The sequence below is a fragment of the Salvia miltiorrhiza genome, chromosome 2 (assembly GCF_028751815.1).
Source record: "Salvia miltiorrhiza cultivar Shanhuang (shh) chromosome 2, IMPLAD_Smil_shh, whole genome shotgun sequence".
Lineage (NCBI taxonomy): Eukaryota > Viridiplantae > Streptophyta > Magnoliopsida > Lamiales > Lamiaceae > Salvia > Salvia miltiorrhiza.
Window position 1 is genome coordinate 9611295 of NC_080388.1, and position 20240 is coordinate 9631534.

The 20240-nt window shown below is 41.9% G+C and overlaps 2 long non-coding RNA genes across 2 annotated transcripts; both read left to right on the top strand.

The window, feature by feature from the left end:
- Positions 1-7743: 7743 nt before the first annotated feature.
- On the top strand, positions 7744-9304 carry LOC131012425 (uncharacterized). The gene is made up of 2 exons (XR_009097321.1): positions 7744-7991; positions 8074-9304. It is a non-coding gene; the product is annotated as an uncharacterized LOC131012425 (long non-coding RNA).
- Positions 9305-18267: 8963 nt separating this feature from the next.
- On the top strand, positions 18268-20028 carry LOC131012424 (uncharacterized). The gene is made up of 2 exons (XR_009097320.1): positions 18268-18715; positions 18798-20028. It is a non-coding gene; the product is annotated as an uncharacterized LOC131012424 (long non-coding RNA).
- Positions 20029-20240: the final 212 nt, after the last annotated feature.

A 20240-nucleotide genomic window follows, 5' to 3' on the forward strand; every position in this document is an offset into this window, starting at 1 on the left:
TCGTTTCTTCATGTTCTCATTTGATTACATGAACTGGGCCTTCTCTATCTTTATTTTCTTTGTTGTTGTTTTTCATTGGCGAGCTTTCTAGCGAGGATTTAAGATTGTTTTTATTTTTTATATACAGGAGCTTAGGGGTTTGGTTGAAAATTGAGACGTTTGAGGGAGAGACGATGGTGGCGGCTTTGCCGCTGCTGTCGCCGGAATGTCAGAGAAGGAAGGTCGGCGGTTGTTGAGGAAGAAGGAGAAGTGTCTGCTGTCGCTGGAATTTCAGAGAGGGGAGGACAGTCGAGTTTGTGAAATAAGAAGAGAAAAAGGGTTATTTATGTTGGGAAAAGTGGTGAATAAATATTCACGAGTGTCCAAATAAATGACACTTGCACAGCGGAACCAGGATAATTCTTTTCCCTCTTGCTGGATTACAAAATGGGATCCAAACCAAGAAAAATATTTGGTGCAAAATATAAGAAAATATGAGACAAGAATTTTTACGTGGAAAACCCAAATTGGGAAAAACCACGAGACCGTAGTCTAGAAATCTTCCACTATGTATATAGTAGGCTTACAAAATTCTCCCTACACAAAATAGGGGAAACACAAAACTCAAGTTTAATAACTTGGAAAACACAAGAGGACTGAGCTACTATTTTAAGAGAGATGAAAAATCCTATGATTTTTCCTCACAATTTTCTTCTCTCAAATGCACTCACCAAACTCTCTCTTGTTGCCTCACTTTTCTCTTCACTCTGCACATCTTTCCTTCTGCAGAACCCACTGCAATTTATAGGAAACTTTGGCTGTCGTTTGTTGAAAAAAGGAGCTGCAAATATTGAAGTTTAAGCAACAACATTTCAACAACGGTGACTGCAGCAATTGTTGAAGGCTGCAACAATTGTTGAACTCTTACCAAATTGTTTCAAAGTCTTTTGTGGGGTCTACCACATGATGTGGACAGCTCAACAATTCTCCCCCTCCACGTCATGTGGAGATTCAACTAGACCTGCTTCACGTTTGCAGATCTCAAACTTATCTCGGGGTAAGGACTTGGTAAACATATCTGTACCATTCTCATCGGTGTGGATCTTCTCGAGTTGCATTAGTTTCCTTTCAAGTGCATCTCGAATCCAGTGATATCTCACATCAATATGTTTCGATCTCGAGTGAAAACTCGAATTCTTACTCAAGTGAATTGCGCTTTGACTGTCGCAGTAAAGCACATACTTCTCTTGCTTCAAGCCCAACTCTTGTAGAAACTTCTTCAACCACAACACCTCTTTGCAAGCTTCCGTCACAGCAATGTACTCAGCTTCCGTTGTGGATAATGCCACGCATTTTTGAAGTTTCGATTGCCACGAGATAGCTCCCCCTGCAAGTCTCATCAGGTATCCAGATGTGGATTTCCTGGAATCTATGTCACCAGCCATGTCTGCATCCACATATCCTTCAAGTAGAATATGGTTATCACCAAACTTCAGACAAAGTTTAGAAGTACCTCTCAAGTACCGAAATATCCATTTCACTGCTGTCCAATGCTCTTTTCCTGGGTTTGAGATAAATCGACTTACCACACCAACTGCGTGAGCGACGTCAGGTCTAGTGCATATCATAGCATACATTAGACTCCCCACCGCAGAAGCATATGGAATCTTTTGCAGTTCTTTCTTTTCTGTCTCACTTGTCGGGCATTGTGCTGAGCTTAGCTTCATATGACCCGCAAGTGGAGTGGCGACTGGCTTCGACTTGCTCATTCTAAATCTTTCAAGAACTTTCTCAATATATTGTTCTTGAGATAACCAGAGCTTCTTGCTCTTCCTGTCCCTGAAGATCTTCATTCCAAGGATCTGCTTAGCCGCGCCTAAGTCTTTCATCGCAAAAGACTTGCTTAGCTCTTTCTTCAGCTTATCAATTTTGCTGGCATCATGGCCTACAATTAACATGTCGTCAACGTAGACAGACAATATGATAAAATCACCTCCTGTGAACTTCTTGAAGAAAACACAGTGATCTGAGGTGGTCTTGTTGTAGCCATGGGTTGACATGAAGGACTCAAACTTCATGTACCATAGTCTGGGAGCTTGTTTCAGGCCGTACAAGCTCTTCTTCAACCTGCATACAAGGTTCTCTTTTCCTTTGACTTTGAAACCTTCAGGCTGGTCCATGTAGATTTCTTTGTCTAAATCTCCATGTAGAAATGCAGTCTTCACATCAAGTTGCTCGATCTCCAGGTCCAAACTGGCAGCAATCGCGAGCACCACTCTGATTGAAGACATCTTCACCACTGGTGAGAAAATCTCTTCAAAATCAACACCCTTTTTCTGACTGAAACCTTTCACAACCAGTCTCGCCTTGTACCTTGGTTGTGAGCTATTCTCCTCAGCCTTTAATCGGTAGACCCACTTGTTTTTCAGCGATCTCTTGCCGGCTGGCAACTTCACTAAGTCATAGGTGTGATTTTCAACTAAGGAGTTCATCTCCTCCTTCATGGCTTCTAACCACTTCTCCTTTTGGTCATGCGCCATGGCTTCTACAAAACTCTGTGGCTCTCTTCCATCAGTGAGCATTACATACTCATGTGGGCTATATCTAGTAGAAGGTTGTCTTTCTCTGGTAGACCTTCTGACTGGAGGGACATCATCTTGTACAGGTGGAGTCTGATCGTCACCTGCTTCATCATCAACCGGATCACCATGCTCCGATTGGGTATCTCCCCCGTAATTCTGGAGTGTCGGTGAAGGAACTGGATCTAAGTTGACAGGAACTTCTGAATTAGATTCAGGCTTTTCCTTCGCATCATCAGGAACTTGATCTTCAAGGAATACAACATCCTTGCTTCTGATGACTTTCCTGTTAACTGGGTCCCATAATCTATAACCAAACTCTTCATGAGCGTATCCCAAGAAGATACATGGTTTGGTTTTATCATCAAGCTTGGATCTCTCATCTTTTGGAATGTGAACAAAAGCCCTGCAGCCAAACACTCTCAAGTGTTTGTAAGACACGTCTTTCCCGGACCAAACTCTATCTGGAATGTCACCACCCAGAGGAGTTGATGGAGAAAGGTTGATCAAGTCAACTGCGGTCCTCATAGCTTCACCCCAAAAGGATTTTGGCAGTTTGGAGTGCGACAGCATGCATTTGATTCTTTCACAAATTGTTCTGTTCATCCTTTCTGCCACGCCATTGTGTTGAGGGGTCTTTGGGACGCTTTTCTCAAGCTTGATACCATGGTTCCTGCAGTGTTGCTCAAACGGGCCTTGGTACTCACCGCCGTTGTCTGCACGAACACACTTCAGTTTCCTTCTCGTTTGTCTCTCGACTTTTGCTTGAAAATTCTTAAAGACCTCCAACGTTTGGTCTTTGGTTTTCAAAGCAAAACACCAGACTTTCCTCGAAAAATCGTCAATGAAAGTGACGAAATATAGTGCGCCACCAAGAGTTCTGTCTTTCATGTAGCACAAATCTGTGTGCACCAAATCAAGAGGTTGAGCTCTTCTTGAGGGAGAGAAGCTCTTGAATGCAACTCTGTGTTGTTTTCCGGCCAAACAATCAACACAGGTTTCCAAGTGCATTCCTTTAACCTCAGGGATGAGGCTTCTTCTAGCCAAGATCTCCAGACCTTTCTGGCTCAGATGCCCAAGCCTCTTATGCCATATCTCAATGGAGGAATTTTTGACGACTGCATTCACCTCTCCATTGGACAACGTTGCATGCATCATGTAGAGAGAATTTTGCTTTCTACCCTTTGCTGCAATTAGAGAGCCTTTGATTAGCTTCCACTTTCCTCCGCCGAAATGGTTGATGTAGCCATCATCGTCGAGCTTGCCAGTGGAAATAATATTGAGTCTGATATCAGGAACATGTCGGACATCTTTTAAGATAAGCTTACATCCAGTGTCAGTAAGCAGGACAATGTCTCCTATACCAGCAACTTCTGTCACACCATGATTGGCCATTCTGACTTTGCCAAAGCTGCCACCGGTGTAGGATGCAAACATATCACGATGTGGTGAAATGTGATATGATGCACCCGAATCAACGATCCAGTCTGTTTGTTGGCATGACGAACTCACAAGAGCATCATCGCAAACTACGACAACATCGCCATCAGTTGCAACTGCTGTTGTGTCTTTCTCAGCATTTTCATTATTTCCACGCGCTTGATCTCTTTTCTTCTTTCTGCAGTCTCTCTCATAGTGGTTTGGACCACCGCAATAATGGCATTTGAAGTCTTTTCTGGGTTTAGACTTCCCCCTGGATTTATCTCTCGAGTATTGAGAGCCTTTACTTTTACTTCTCCCTCGATCTCCGTTTTCAGCAATCATCGCCTTTGTCTCAGAAGAACGTTCTTGATCTTTTCTTCTGGATTCTTCATTAAGAAGACAATCTTTGACCATCTGCAAGGTCAGTGCTCCACCTGGAGCCGAGTTGCTGATTGACACTACAAGAGTGTCCCAACTGTCCGGTAACGAACTGAGTAGCAATAAAGCTACGACTTCATCATCAAGAGAAATCTTCATGTTGGTGGATTGGTTGATAAGACCCTGGTATGCATTGAGGTGCTCCGTCATGTTGGCACCCTCCGCATATCGCAAGCGAACGATTTTTCTGATGATGGAAGCTTTGTTTAAAGCATTTTTCCTTTCAAACATAGCTTCCATTTTCTTCCAAAGAACGTCAGCTTTTTCCTCATTAGCAAAATGATGAAAAATACTATGTTCAATGAAGCGCCGGACGTAACCAACTGTTTTTCTGTGCATGATGACCCATTCATCATCACTCATATCCTTTGGTTTGGCATCATCTCCATGTAAGGGCAAATAGAGATCCTTACAATAGAGAAGATCCAACATGCTTGGCTTCCAAATTGAGTAATTTGATCCGTTCAATTTGAACATACCACCAAGCGACGACGATTCCTCCATTTTTAATCCGCCTCAGAACCAAGGTGGCTCTGATACCACTTGTTGGGAAAAGTGGTGAATAAATATTCACGAGTGTCCAAATAAATGACACTTGCACAGCGGAACCAGGATAATTCTTTTCCCTCTTGCTGGATTACAAAATGGGATCCAAACCAAGAAAAATATTTGGTGCAAAATATAAGAAAATATGAGACAAGAATTTTTACGTGGAAAACCCAAATTGGGAAAAACCACGAGACCGTAGTCTAGAAATCTTCCACTATGTATATAGTAGGCTTACAAAATTCTCCCTACACAAAATAGGGGAAACACAAAACTCAAGTTTAATAACTTGGAAAACACAAGAGGACTGAGCTACTATTTTAAGAGAGATGAAAAATCCTATGATTTTTCCTCACAATTTTCTTCTCTCAAATGCACTCACCAAACTCTCTCTTGTTGCCTCACTTTTCTCTTCACTCTGCACATTTTTCCTTCTGCAGAACCCACTGCAATTTATAGGAAACTTTGGCTGTCGTTTGTTGAAAAAAGGAGCTGCAAATATTGAAGTTTAAGCAACAACATTTCAACAACGGTGACTGCAGCAATTGTTGAAGGCTGCAACAATTGTTGAACTCTTGCCAAATTGTTTCAAAGTCTTTTGTGGGGTCTACCACATGATGTGGACAGCTCAACAATTTAGTGGTGGTAGGGGCGGCGCCGGCGGTGGTGGCGGTGGCAAAGGACGGCGGCAGCTGGTGGGGTGGAGGAAAATTAGAGTTTGGGAGTGGGGGAGGTTGGGAAAGATGATGTTGGTTGTTTTTTTTCTTTTTTTTTTAAAGTTTTTTTCCACATGTCAAAAATAGCCTAGGTGTCAATTTCCGGCTGCCACCGCATCAATTCCGGCTGTCACCATGTTATTTCTAGCGCCATCATCAGAAAAAAGTGAACGGATAAAAACGAGACAAAAATGAAAGATTGTGAATTTAAAAGTAGATTTTTTAAATTAGGAACAAAAACCAATTTCGAGAATACGTTATGGATTTACAGGCAATTAACCCTAAAATTATTATTTAGTAAATATAGTTTTGAAGATTGTAATTTATTTATGGGATAATTGTATGCAAATACACAAATTTTAGTCAAATTTCATTTTTGTGCGTGCTTAAAAAAGTTCAATAAAATATAAAAACTTTATTAGTTGTTCAATTTTGACTCCGATTTCATTTTTTCCAAGTTAAAAAATAACATGACGTCTATGTGGCTTATCAGAATTGATATGGCGTCTATGTAACATCTATGTGGCATCTACATAGAGTCCACATGGCATCTATATGACTCATCGGAGTTAAAATTGAACAACTAATAAAATTTGTGTATTTTATTAAACTATTATAAGTACGGGTCAAAAATGAATTTTGACCAAAGTTGATGTATTTACATGCAATTAACTCTTTATTTATACACATAAATTGTACTAGTAATTTTTTTTTTTACTTTGAATTCAATAAAAATGCGAATTTTATTATATTTTAGATGTTATTGTGTTATAATTTTATACGTTAATAATTTATTGTATTTCATTTATAATTTTTTTCACAATTTCATTACATGTAATGTATTAAATAATATAATTTTATACAAAAATATACACAACACATTAAAGATAAAAACCAACAATTCGACCCTTGAATCGACTATTTCCGATCCAACCAAGAACCAGCCGAATCGAACCGGTGTGCCGTGAACCGTCGGTTCAGGCCCAAAATTTGCAATTTTTGGCCCGTAGACAACACTAGTTTGGAGATTAGATAACGCCAAAAAATGTTCATGCAAAACTCAAAAAGACTAGATTAAAGTAGATGACAATATCAATCAAGAGCACTACAGGAAAGCTACATTTTTCCTTCAATGCATTACCATTCAAATTCTCCATCATAATAGGCAGACAAGAAGTTAAATCTACGGTCATCTTTCTATGAAATGTAACATATTCCTACCGAGATTAAGCAGATGCAATAACGATACAAGTTCGATATGGTAATGAAAAACCATACTTACTCTGTTATTTACATTCTCACCTCAAACCAGCAATCATGTACCAGCAGTGGGTAATGCTTCCATAAACAAGTTGTAAGAAGACACAAAAACAATATAATGTTCAGCTGTCGAGCCCGTTGTTGCTCGTTCAGCTCCTTAGCGCGCTCGTTCCCAACAGCCTAGCAATCCACTCTCTTATCTGCATTTTCCCCTCGAACAGTATGGGCTGCTTATTGGGAGAAGCAGAGAAATCAGATAACAATGGATGGACTTCATCAACAGCAACCATGTTCGGTTTAAAGGAATCCATCAATGTAATAATGTAGTGACCCGCTCTTTTATAAATATTAAATCCAGTAATGAGTGTTTATTTATGTTCATCAGTAAATGAAACCAGATATTATTCTGATATGAATTCAGCTTATGATCCTGAATTTATATTGTTTAAGCAGTCAATGATATTATTTCAGAGTTATAACTGACTTAGCAAAGTCACGTTATTATTTTTAAGCGAGATGGAATTAGATTTTATTTTTATTCAAGTCGTGGATTATTTCTGACTCGTGAGTTAATTAAATCTGCGGATTTAATTTAAATATTAGAAAAACAAACGAATTAAATCTACGGATTTAATTTAGATTCATTTTATAACTTATCGATTTTAGCGAGATATCACATGTCGAAATCGAGAATTATTTAAATAAATAGTACAAGTAGATACGAGCACGTGATCCATCTTACAGTTACCGAATCACCGAGACAGAGAAAATACATCAATAATTCTCCTCTACATTTTTTTTTTTTATCCTTTCTTTTTCTTCTCTTTTTCTTTCCATTAATTTTGTTTCCCACCACTTTCACCACTTTTCTACACCACTATGCTTTGTTTTCCATTACCATCATTGCCACAATAATTCTTCCACTTACTCCCTCCATGTCCTTTAACATTTCAGTCAGTAAACTCCCTTCACCCATTTCCTTTGACACCAGAAACCAGAAAATTTGAAGGAAAGAAATAGAATTGTAAAACTGCTGCCAACTTCAAAGGAGGTAAGTTTTGGCTAAATTTTCCCCATTCCTCCTTTATTCACCTGCATTTATTAAAACAACAGCACCTTCAAATTCATTTCAGTTATTTCACACTTCATTCGATTCAACAACAAGCAATCAATTCGATCACATTCGAGGTATTTACTGAGCTCAATATGCTATGTCCTATAATGCATATTATCCATCCAAGTATGATCAGTATACACATGAAAATAGGCTCCACAGTTTAATAAGAAAGGATACACCCTAGCTCGTGATCGGACAATTTTAGCTATGACATCCTCACACTGTTAAATGTTAGCACTGACTTTTCTCACTCAACTGAATCAATATGCATACTCCTCGACACCAATCGCGTAAACAAAAACTTAGCTTAAGAATAGGGTCGACTGCCCTGTTTAGTCGAGCTCAAGGAAGACGACGGCGAAGCCGAAGGTTCCAGCAGCAGCGGCGTCGGGGCTCGGGGAATCAACGACGACGGTGGCCTGGTGCTCCTACTGCTGTCGATCCAGAGATAGCAGTGGGTGGATGGCGGCTGGACGAGAAGCTGGTCGGCGGAGGAAAGAGGAGGCGCTCGCCGGTCTTCCACAGACGGCAGCGGCGGCGGCACCCACTTCGGCTGAGGCCGGATCGAGAGGGAGAGATAGGAAGAAGGCTGGCCAACAGCAGCGGCCGGCGGCGGCGCTCCTCCAGCAAGCCGCGACTCCGGTGAAACAGCAACAGCTCCAGACAACGGCGATAGCTCAAGGCGGTGGCGGATCGAAGCAGCGACACGGCGAATCTCCCGACCTTCCAGTTGCAGCGACGGCGGCGCTCTCTGATTTGGGGAAGAAACTAGGGCTCAGGCGGCGCCTCCGTTCGAAATCGGAGCGGTGGCGGCCGGCCGGCGCATGGGGTACCTGTCGCACGAGAAAGAGGAGAAGGGAGAGGTGGAGACAACGTTGGGGGCTGCTTTGCCGGAGTTGAGCCGGAGGGCCGAAAGAGAGGGCGGCTCGACAATGATGTCGCCGGAAACGGACGGAGAGGGGAGAGCAGCGGATGACGGCGGCTTATCACCGCTGCTTCCCGGCGAGTTTCTGCAGCTGCGGAACTTAGCGAGAGAGAGAGAAACGAGAATTGATAAGAAGAGAGAGATTTACTTTCGTATGGGTGCTTGGGAGTGTGACCGAGAGAGAGAGAGATGAGTGTATTATTGCTGAGAGAGAGAACCGTGTATTTGGAGTTGGGCTCTTCAATTTGTTTTGGGCTTTAATTTAATTGAGTTGGGCCGAAAAATTTGGGCCTCCTATTTATTTATTGGGCTTTGTTATTTATTTTCAGTGGGCTTGAGTTGGGCTGAGTTATTTATTAATTTTGGGCCGATTTTAAATTAGGAATTGGGCTTCAGAATTTATTTAAATGGCCGATTTTAATTACTGATTGGGCCTCCGATTTTATTTATATGGGCTTTGATTTAATTGTTGTTTTGATTTGTATGGGCTTCATTTAATTGAGTTGGGCCGAAAAATTTGGGCCTCCTATTTATTTATTGGGCTTCGTTTCAGTGGGCCGATTTTATTACAGTGGGCTTGAGTTGGGCTGAAAATTTGGGCCTTTATTTTATTTTCTTTGGGCTTCATAATTATTTATTTTTGGGCCTTGTTGTATTTATTATAATTGGGCCTAATTCAATTATTTTGCTTGGGCTTTAGTTTAATTCATTGGGCCTAATTTAATTAATTCATTGGGCCTAATTTAATTAATTCATTGGGCCTAATTTAATTAAATTCATTGGGCTTTGTTGTTTTATTCCGATTGGGCCTCCTAATTATTTTCTTTAGGCCTTGGTTATTTATTCAACTGGGCCCTAAATTTTTTTTTATTTACTTGAGTCCATGAATTACTCCAACTAAACTTTTCAATTTAATTATTGGAATGTCACGATTTATTTAAATCAAGCCCATATTTGTTTAATTAATTATTAGGCTGCCTTATGTTAAGCCTTTTTATTATTTAATCTTATAACATTATTTATTCCTATTTATTAAGCCCGATTAATTTATGAGGTTATTCAGCGAATAAGCCGAATTAGTTATTTCTTAGTAACGACCAATAACGATGGATTTATTTAATCAGTGGATTATAACATCCTGAAGAGAATAGATTAATTTTAGTTAATTATCCGGTTTCATGAGATGAAACTTAGCTTTTATTTAAATCCGATAGCTTGGATTAACAATAGAAATTCCCTGATTATTATTTCAGAATAATAATTCATGCATAAGGATCATGCATCATTAATTCTGTATTCTCATTATTTGAGGATTTTACTCGAGCAGTATCTTAATTATATTCTCGTAATAAAGGTCAAGCACGAGATTAATAATCGGTCAAGGAGCTACTGTATCACAGAAAGTTTCTATCAGGTGGGCATTACTTTCATATATATCAAATGAGTTTAAATATTACGTTCAAGCAAGTTATTTCATGACTAAATTAATTGAAGTTATTTCAAATATTGTCTTGCCATAAAATATTTAAATTTCAGTATGATATCTATCTGATGTGACTTTTATCATGCAATCGAATTCGGGTCCTGAGCAGTTGATAGCTATCCTGCCAGGGCTAGTGTACACCAGTGACCGTGAGTCATCTAGCGGGTTGGCCGGTCAAGTGACTGTGAGAGGTGGCCACCTCTCCGGCACAAAGTTCCAGATATGATAGATTACAAGAGAACTTAGACTGCAGTCGAACTTTAAGAATCACAAATGAATTTAGTAAGCTTGGGCCTTTTAGCGAAAAACTCCCTTGCTGTACTGTTTAATTATGGCATGACAATTTACAGTTTTGAAGCATGTATTTTTATACTTAGGCATACGTGCCCACTGAGTACTTTTGTACTCAAGCCCTGCATATATTTCTAAATGTGCAGGTTGAGCAGCTGCAGATGGTGATGAAGTGACGAGCGGGATTCTTTTATCTTATTATGTATTAATGAACTCTAGGGTTACATGTCTTCATACATGTAATCAGAACCTTATTCCGCTGCGTACTCAGAAGTTTTATGTTTATTTGGCTAAGTCAGAGATATCTGAACTTATTAGTTATTTGAGTCTATACGACTAAACTTCTGTTATATTATAAATATTCCTTTTGTTAAATTATGAAATGCGATCCTTCCTTGTGTGATTATTCCCTTTCTACCCCGCTTCTAATCTCCCTCCATTAGTCACGGTTTCCCGGCTTAATTATCCTTAATTAGGTCCGGTCGTGACAGAGTGGTATCAGAGCAGTTCATTTGCTCTGAACCCTAGAGTTAATAAATTTTTCTAGTATGATCACTAGTATGAAAGAGTCAGTCGGCGAAAGCTCAGCACTTCATCACATCGCTATGCTCAACAGAAAGGAATGCAACAGAAAGTTTTGAATGTTGAAGTTTATATTTCGCCTTGATGCAGATGTTGATTTTACTTATGCCTTTTTATGGAGATGTTACTCAATGAACTTAGATGCGCTAAGGATGCATGATCACTGTTATGAACACAACAATAGAAGGAATTTAGCAAGAACATTTTTGCTTTTCTCTGTAAATTGAGGCGATGAGTGAGTTACAAAGTTAGTGAACCAGACGAGAAATCAACAAACAAAATACAATGGGGAGTAAAGAAAAGTGTCACACACGAGATAGTGACACGGGCATAGATCTTCGTTCGGATTATTCACGCGAGGCGGATACCGAATCAACTATTGCCTTAATTAGAGTATGGTGGGAACACTTTTCATAGTAATAAGAATACCCTACTTAGTTTGGAAACTGCAACATAGCGGAGTTATCTCTTTTCAAAAACCTAGTTAGTACTAGTTGCAGCATATTTAAGACTTCACGAATTATATTCGAGTCTAGTGTTAGGCTATTATGATTATAATACCGTGGTTTGAATTTCGAGACCTCAAGTAGAATTATTACCTTACTATTATAGATATGTTTGAACCCTATTGTTTTTGCCACCTATTTTGATATTCGTGAGTTTGATTATGCGACCTTCATGTATAGATGGCAAGGATGCGCTTTACCAGACGACGGCCGTTGCGTCGAGATGCTAGTCCGGATGCTATCAGGAACTCATATTTTACTTATCGCCAATGCCACGGTGATGACTTAGGCCAATTCTTGGCCGGCTTCCATCGACACTGGGTCGCTGCAAGAGACCATGGGATATCGGACTATGACGGAATGGAGCGGCTAATGGATTTGCTGCCATCAGAATGGCAGGGATGGGCGAGGATGATTTCCGCTCACTACATCACTCGTTCTGGCAGGTCCTATGACTTGCATTATGACTTCTCTGGATTTACTGCTGAGATCCAGGCACAATTCACTCGTTGGGGAAATGCTCCTCGAGGGCCGTATATACGTCCGGGAGACCTTGCTCGAGTCGGAGTACCTTCGCCCGACGAACTACTGGACCCACTTCCGGAGCCGACTCCACCAGCAGCCCCTATCTTAAGGCAACCCAGGAGGCACGACGCTGAGGCAGGCCCCTCTAGGCCTCAAGCCTACAGAGATTTTCCACCTGGCACGGGTTCAGTGCCATTAGTCTGTGAGCCACCATTGTCATCGAGGCAGTTGAGCAAGGCAGAGATAGCAGCCGCTATGGTCGACGTTGACAGAGTCTTAGCCGATACCATGGATTTCCTCAATAAGGGAAAAGCCCCGGCCATGGACGACCGCCCAACTCTTCGAGTCACCTTGAAGATGATTCGCTCAGCCATCATTGGCCAGGCAGCAGGTGAAGGAGGGGATGAGTCGCACCCATCTGGCGGAGAAACAGATGAAGACCCAGAGGAAGATCCGGAAGAGGATCCAGAGGAAGACAGCCATGCCCCGACCCAGGGATCTTGTACCCGATCTTCTTAGACCGGTTTATATATATATCTAATAGGATGATATTTAAATATTCCAGAAACATAGATTGTTCTGATGCTTTTGTATGCCATGTGTCGGCATAGACTTTTGACTAGTATTAGGACGGAGACGCGAAACCTTGGGACGTTCCGTGACTGAGTAGTTTTTGTAATGGCTCACTAGGTAGCCAGTTCATCATGTGTGGTACTTAGATAGATCTTTGAATCTAGATTTTATGATGATGTAAAGTCCTCATTGAGGCAATTTTCCCTATGTTATATATGGTGATCTTATTGGTTTTTCGCAGCAAGTCGTTCCGCTATGTTTTATTTATATATTCGCTTAAGTTTTAGCAAGAGCAGAACTCGATGAGTTAAAGAGTAACTATAGAAATGATAGTATGTCCTTATTACATTTTAATGCGTTGACAACTTATGTTTTGACCTAATAGAATGCCGCCAAAACGAGGACGACCAAGAGGAGGGGGCAGGATTCCCCGAAATGAAAGAAGAGACCCAGAAACAGTGCCAGAACCAGAACCCGAAATAGTTCAACCACCTGTTCAGCCAGAACGACGGATTGAAGAATTATTTTTGCGACAGAACCCACCTACTTTCAACGGGACAGGAGACCCGGCAGAAGCTGAAACTTGGGTTCGCGCTATTGAACGCATTTTCAACTTCCTGCGTTGCACCGACCAAGAACGCCTGACTTGTATGTCCTTTCAGTTGACTGGATCAGCTGATTTCTGGTGGGAAGCAAGGATGAAAACAATGACAGCAGAGCAGTTAGAAAATCTGACCTGGGAACAATTCAAAGCCGGTATATATGACAAGTATATACCCAAGAGCTACCGCAAGAAAAAGGAAGCTGAATTTTACAATCTGAAACAAGGGAAGATGTCGGTAACTCAATACGACAGGATGTTCTGCGATATGTCTAGATATGCACCGGAACAAGTTGACACAGATGAGAAGATGGCTGAAAAGTTTTGTGCCGGTCTGAGGCACGAAATTAGGATGGCTTTGGCAAGCCACGGAGGATTGTCTTACACTGAGTCGCTCAGCCGAGCATTAGACATTGAAGCAGCCATGCCAGGAGAAAGACCTGCAACTGTACCTACGCCAGCACCTTCACATGATCAGAATCATAATCAAAATTTTAGAGGAAAGAGGAGATGGGACAACAGTAACCCGAACCAAGGTGAGAAGAGGCCATGGCAGGGACGGGTTTTCCAGTCACAGGGCTATGGAGGCCAGAGTGCACCGAAACAGATGGGAAATAACCAACAGAGGGCCCCACATTGTCCCAAATGTAACAAAAATCATGTGGGAATCTGTAAGGCCGGCAGTGATAGTTGCTATATCTGTAACCAGAAAGGGCACTATGCAAACCGGTGCCCGAATAAGCAACATGGAACGAGTTCAAGGCCAAACCCACCTATCCAGGCTCCGCATCTTCGAGCAATTCAAGCTTTGCCCCAACCATACCCAAGGCAGCAACCACAGTATCAGCAGCCACAGCAGCACCAACAGCTACAGTACCAACCACAACCTCAACAACAGTATCAGCAACAGGCCCGCCAACAACAGCAGCGACAACAGAAACAACATGAAAAACCTCGTCATGCTAGAGCCTATGCTATGAGGCAGAAGCAGCCCGAGAACAACCAGGGAAACCTGGCAGGTATGGGCATGCTACTCAATACTCCTGTTGTACTTCTATTTGATACGGGCGCATCGCATACTTTCATTTCAAGTACATGTGTTGACACATTAAAACTTAAAATGGAAAGAGCTGACCAAGAGTTGAGTATATCATCACCTATAGGAGGGATGACGACAGTAGATCATGTGTGCTTGAACCTAGAACTGAACATAGGGTCACACAAGATTGTAGTGAACAACTCCTATGTTATACCGATGGGAGATGTGGACATAATCCTAGGAATGGACTGGCTAGCCGAGAACTATGCCACCATCCTTTGTAACGAAAGACAGATATTGTTTCGACCCCCAGGAAGGGAGCCGTCACATTTCCACGGAATTATTATGGGAAGAAGAAAGATGATCATCTCCGCCCTACAAGCAACGAAAATGATGAAGAAAGGATACCCAGCTTACCTCGTATACTTGCACGGAGAACTGGGTACTGAAAAGAGTATAGAAGATGTAGCAATTGTACGGGACTTTTCAGATGTATTTCCAGAGATTCTGCCAGGGCCACCACCGGACAGACCAATTGAGTTTACCATTGATTTGGAGCCCGGGGCAGCTCCCATTTCGAAGGCACCATACCGGATGGCTCCTAAAGAGTTGGAAGAACTCAAGATACAATTGCAAGAACTTTTGGAACTTGGATTCATTAGGCCAAGTGTATCACCTTGGGGTGCACCTGTACTTTTTGTGAAGAAAAAGGATGGCACATTGAGAATGTGCATAGACTATAGGGAACTGAACAAAGTGACACTGAAGAACAAATATCCTTTACCAAGGATAGATGACCTCTTCGACCAGCTCAAGGGAGCAAGCGTGTTCTCGAAGATTGATTTGCGGTCTGGTTATCACCAGCTGAAGATTCGACCAGAAGACGTACCTAAGACGGCATTTCGAACTAGGTATGGCCACTACGAATTTGTAGTTGTGCCATTCGGGCTAACTAATGCGCCAGCCGTGTTCATGGACCTCATGAATCGAGTGTTCCATCCGTATTTAGACAAATTTGTCTTGGTATTCATAGATGACATCCTGATCTACTCGAAGAACGATAAAGACCATGAGGAACATCTGAGAATTGTTCTAGAAACGTTGAGGACGGAGCGCCTTTACGCCAAATTCAGCAAATGCGAGTTTTGGCTCAGCGAAGTCACATTTTTAGGACATATTGTGTCATCAGAAGGGATTAAAGTGGACCCTGAAAAAGTGCAAGCGGTGCGCGAATGGAAATCGCCTACTAACCCTAATGAGATAAGAAGTTTCTTAGGATTGGCAGGTTACTATCGGAGGTTTATGGAAGGATTTTCCAAAATTGCAAGGCCAATGACGCAACTACTCAGGAAGGGAATAAAATTTTCTTGGACAGAGGAGTGCGAGAAGAGCTTCCAAGAACTTAAGGAGAAGTTAACTACAGCACCAGTGTTAGCCGTCCCAACAGCTGATAAGGAATACATGATCTACACAGACGCGTCCAAAAATGGACTTGGTTGCGTGCTGATGCAAGAAGGAAGAGTGATAGCATATGCGTCACGACAGCTTAGGCCACATGAACTGAATTACCCGACTCATGATCTGGAGTTAGCTGCAGTGGTGCATGCGCTGAAGATTTGGAGGCACCACCTATATGGAGTTAGGTGTGAAATATTCACAGATCATAAAAGCCTGAAATACTTTTTCGAGCAAAAGGACCTCAACATGAGACAGAGGAGATGGCTTGAACTAGTGAAAGACTATGACTGCGGTATTAACTACCACCCAGGCAAGGCCAACGTAGTGGCTGATGCATTGAGTCGTAAGACCCAATCTAAATTGGGAGCTCTCATCACTCGAGAGACGGTGCTCATAAGGGAATTTAGCAAAATGAGCATAGAAGTGGTTAAACCACCAGGGACGATAGCAAGCGTTGTGGCAACAGTACCTAACTTGAGGAAGATGATCGTAGAAGCACAAAGAAAAGACGGGAAGATGGAAAAACTACGGGAAGTAGTAAGAAAAGGAGGCGTCAAGAATTATCAAGAAGCATCAGATAATGTTATCCTCTTTGAAGGAAGAATATGCATTCCCCACGATGATGAGCTTAAGGATAAAATCATGAGTGAGGCTCACGATACCCCTTATACTGCCCACCCAGGCAGTACTAAGATGTATCAGGACCTAAAGAAACACTTTTGGTGGGAAGGAATGAAGAGAGACATAGCGTCATTTGTGGAAAAATGCCTAGCATGCCAACAGGTGAAGGCCTTACATCAAAGGCCATATGGAAAATTACAACCGTTGGAAATTCCAGAATGGAAGTGGGAGCACATAGCAATGGATTTTGTGACCAGTTTGCCCAAAACAAAGAAAGGAAACACTGCCATTTGGGTAATAGTGGATCGACTCACAAAATGTGCTCATTTTATACCAATACCGATCACACATGGATCAGACAAGCTAGCTCAGTTGTATGTTCGAGAGATTGTACGCTTACACGGTGTACCAGTGTCGATCACTTCAGACCGAGACTCAAAATTTACTTCTAGATTTTGGATGAGCTTACAAAAGGAGTTAGGCACGAGGTTAAATTTCAGCACCGCCTTCCACCCGCAGACAGATGGGCAGTCTGAAAGGACAATTCAGACCCTCGAAGATATGTTGAGAACAGTGGTGTTAGATAGAGGTGGAAGTTGGGAAGTAGTGCTGCCGTTGATTGAATTTGCCTATAATAACAGTTACCAGGCAACTATCGATATGGCACCATATGAGGCATTATATGGAAGAAAATGTAGATCACCGCTTTATTGGGATGAAGTGGGTGAGAGAAAAGTTTTAGGACCAGACTTGGTCAATGAGATGGTTGAGATAGTCCGCCAAATCAGAGGGCGAATAAAGGAGGCGCAAGATAGACAGAAATCTTACGCTGATGCACGCCGAACCGAATTACAGTTTGAAATAAGAGACAAGGTCTTCCTAAAGGTATCTCCTACCAAGGGGATAACTAGGTTTGGTGTCAAGGGAAAACTTAGGCCCCGATTCGTAGGACCTTATGAGATTTTGGAAAGAATAGGCCCAGTAGCCTATAGGTTGGCATTACCGCCAAGTTTTGGGAACGTTCACAATGTTTTCCACGTATCACAACTCAGAAAATACGTTTTCGATCCAAAGCACATAATCCACCAAGAAGAGATGATCCTTTGCCCAGACTTGAGCTATGAAGAGAGACCAGAGGCTATTCTAGATCGAAAAGTACAACAACTCAGGAATAAAGCAATCACATCAGTGAAAGTCTTATGGAGACACCACGGACAAGAAGAAGCCACGTGGGAACTTGAAGACAAAATGAAGGAGAAATATCCCGAACTGTTTTAGAAGAAATATGCAAATTTCGGGACGAAATTTTTGTTAAGAGGGGTAGTATGTAGTGACCCGCTCTTTTATAAATATTAAATCCAGTAATGAGTGTTTATTTATGTTCATCAGTAAATGAAACCAGATATTATTCTGATATGAATTCAGCTTATGATCCTGAATTTATATTGTTTAAGCAGTCAATGATATTATTTCAGAGTTATAACTGACTTAGCAAAGTCACGTTATTATTTTTAAGCGAGATGGAATTAGATTTTATTTTTATTCAAGTCGTGGATTATTTCTGACTCGTGAGTTAATTAAATCTGCGGATTTAATTTAAATATTAGAAAAACAAACGAATTAAATCTACGGATTTAATTTAGATTCATTTTATAACTTATCGATTTTAGCGAGATATCACATGTCGAAATCGAGAATTATTTAAATAAATAGTACAAGTAGATACGAGCACGTGATCCATCTTACAGTTACCGAATCACCGAGACAGAGAAAATACATCAATAATTCTCCTCTACATTTTTTTTTTTATCCTTTCTTTTTCTTCTCTTTTTCTTTCCATTAATTTTGTTTCCCACCACTTTCACCACTTTTCTACACCACTATGCTTTGTTTTCCATTACCATCATTGCCACAATAATTCTTCCACTTACTCCCTCCATGTCCTTTAACATTTCAGTCAGTAAACTCCCTTCACCCATTTCCTTTGACACCAGAAACCAGAAAATTTGAAGGAAAGAAATAGAATTGTAAAACTGCTGCCAACTTCAAAGGAGGTAAGTTTTGGCTAAATTTTCCCCATTCCTCCTTTATTCACCTGCATTTATTAAAACAACAGCACCTTCAAATTCATTTCAGTTATTTCACACTTCATTCGATTCAACAACAAGCAATCAATTCGATCACATTCGAGGTATTTACTGAGCTCAATATGCTATGTCCTATAATGCATATTATCCATCCAAGTATGATCAGTATACACATGAAAATAGGCTCCACAGTTTAATAAGAAAGGATACACCCTAGCTCGTGATCGGACAATTTTAGCTATGACATCCTCACACTGTTAAATGTTAGCACTGACTTTTCTCACTCAACTGAATCAATATGCATACTCCTCGACACCAATCGCGTAAACAAAAACTTAGCTTAAGAATAGGGTCGACTGCCCTGTTTAGTCGAGCTCAAGGAAGACGACGGCGAAGCCGAAGGTTCCAGCAGCAGCGGCGTCGGGGCTCGGGGAATCAACGACGACGGTGGCCTGGTGCTCCTACTGCTGTCGATCCAGAGATAGCAGTGGGTGGATGGCGGCTGGACGAGAAGCTGGTCGGCGGAGGAAAGAGGAGGCGCTCGCCGGTCTTCCACAGACGGCAGCGGCGGCGGCACCCACTTCGGCTGAGGCCGGATCGAGAGGGAGAGATAGGAAGAAGGCTGGCCAACAGCAGCGGCCGGCGGCGGCGCTCCTCCAGCAAGCCGCGACTCCGGTGAAACAGCAACAGCTCCAGACAACGGCGATAGCTCAAGGCGGTGGCGGATCGAAGCAGCGACACGGCGAATCTCCCGACCTTCCAGTTGCAGCGACGGCGGCGCTCTCTGATTTGGGGAAGAAACTAGGGCTCAGGCGGCGCCTCCGTTCGAAATCGGAGCGGTGGCGGCCGGCCGGCGCATGGGGTACCTGTCGCACGAGAAAGAGGAGAAGGGAGAGGTGGAGACAACGTTGGGGGCTGCTTTGCCGGAGTTGAGCCGGAGGGCCGAAAGAGAGGGCGGCTCGACAATGATGTCGCCGGAAACGGACGGAGAGGGGAGAGCAGCGGATGACGGCGGCTTATCACCGCTGCTTCCCGGCGAGTTTCTGCAGCTGCGGAACTTAGCGAGAGAGAGAGAAACGAGAATTGATAAGAAGAGAGAGATTTACTTTCGTATGGGTGCTTGGGAGTGTGACCGAGAGAGAGAGAGATGAGTGTATTATTGCTGAGAGAGAGAACCGTGTATTTGGAGTTGGGCTCTTCAATTTGTTTTGGGCTTTAATTTAATTGAGTTGGGCCGAAAAATTTGGGCCTCCTATTTATTTATTGGGCTTTGTTATTTATTTTCAGTGGGCTTGAGTTGGGCTGAGTTATTTATTAATTTTGGGCCGATTTTAAATTAGGAATTGGGCTTCAGAATTTATTTAAATGGCCGATTTTAATTACTGATTGGGCCTCCGATTTTATTTATATGGGCTTTGATTTAATTGTTGTTTTGATTTGTATGGGCTTCATTTAATTGAGTTGGGCCGAAAAATTTGGGCCTCCTATTTAT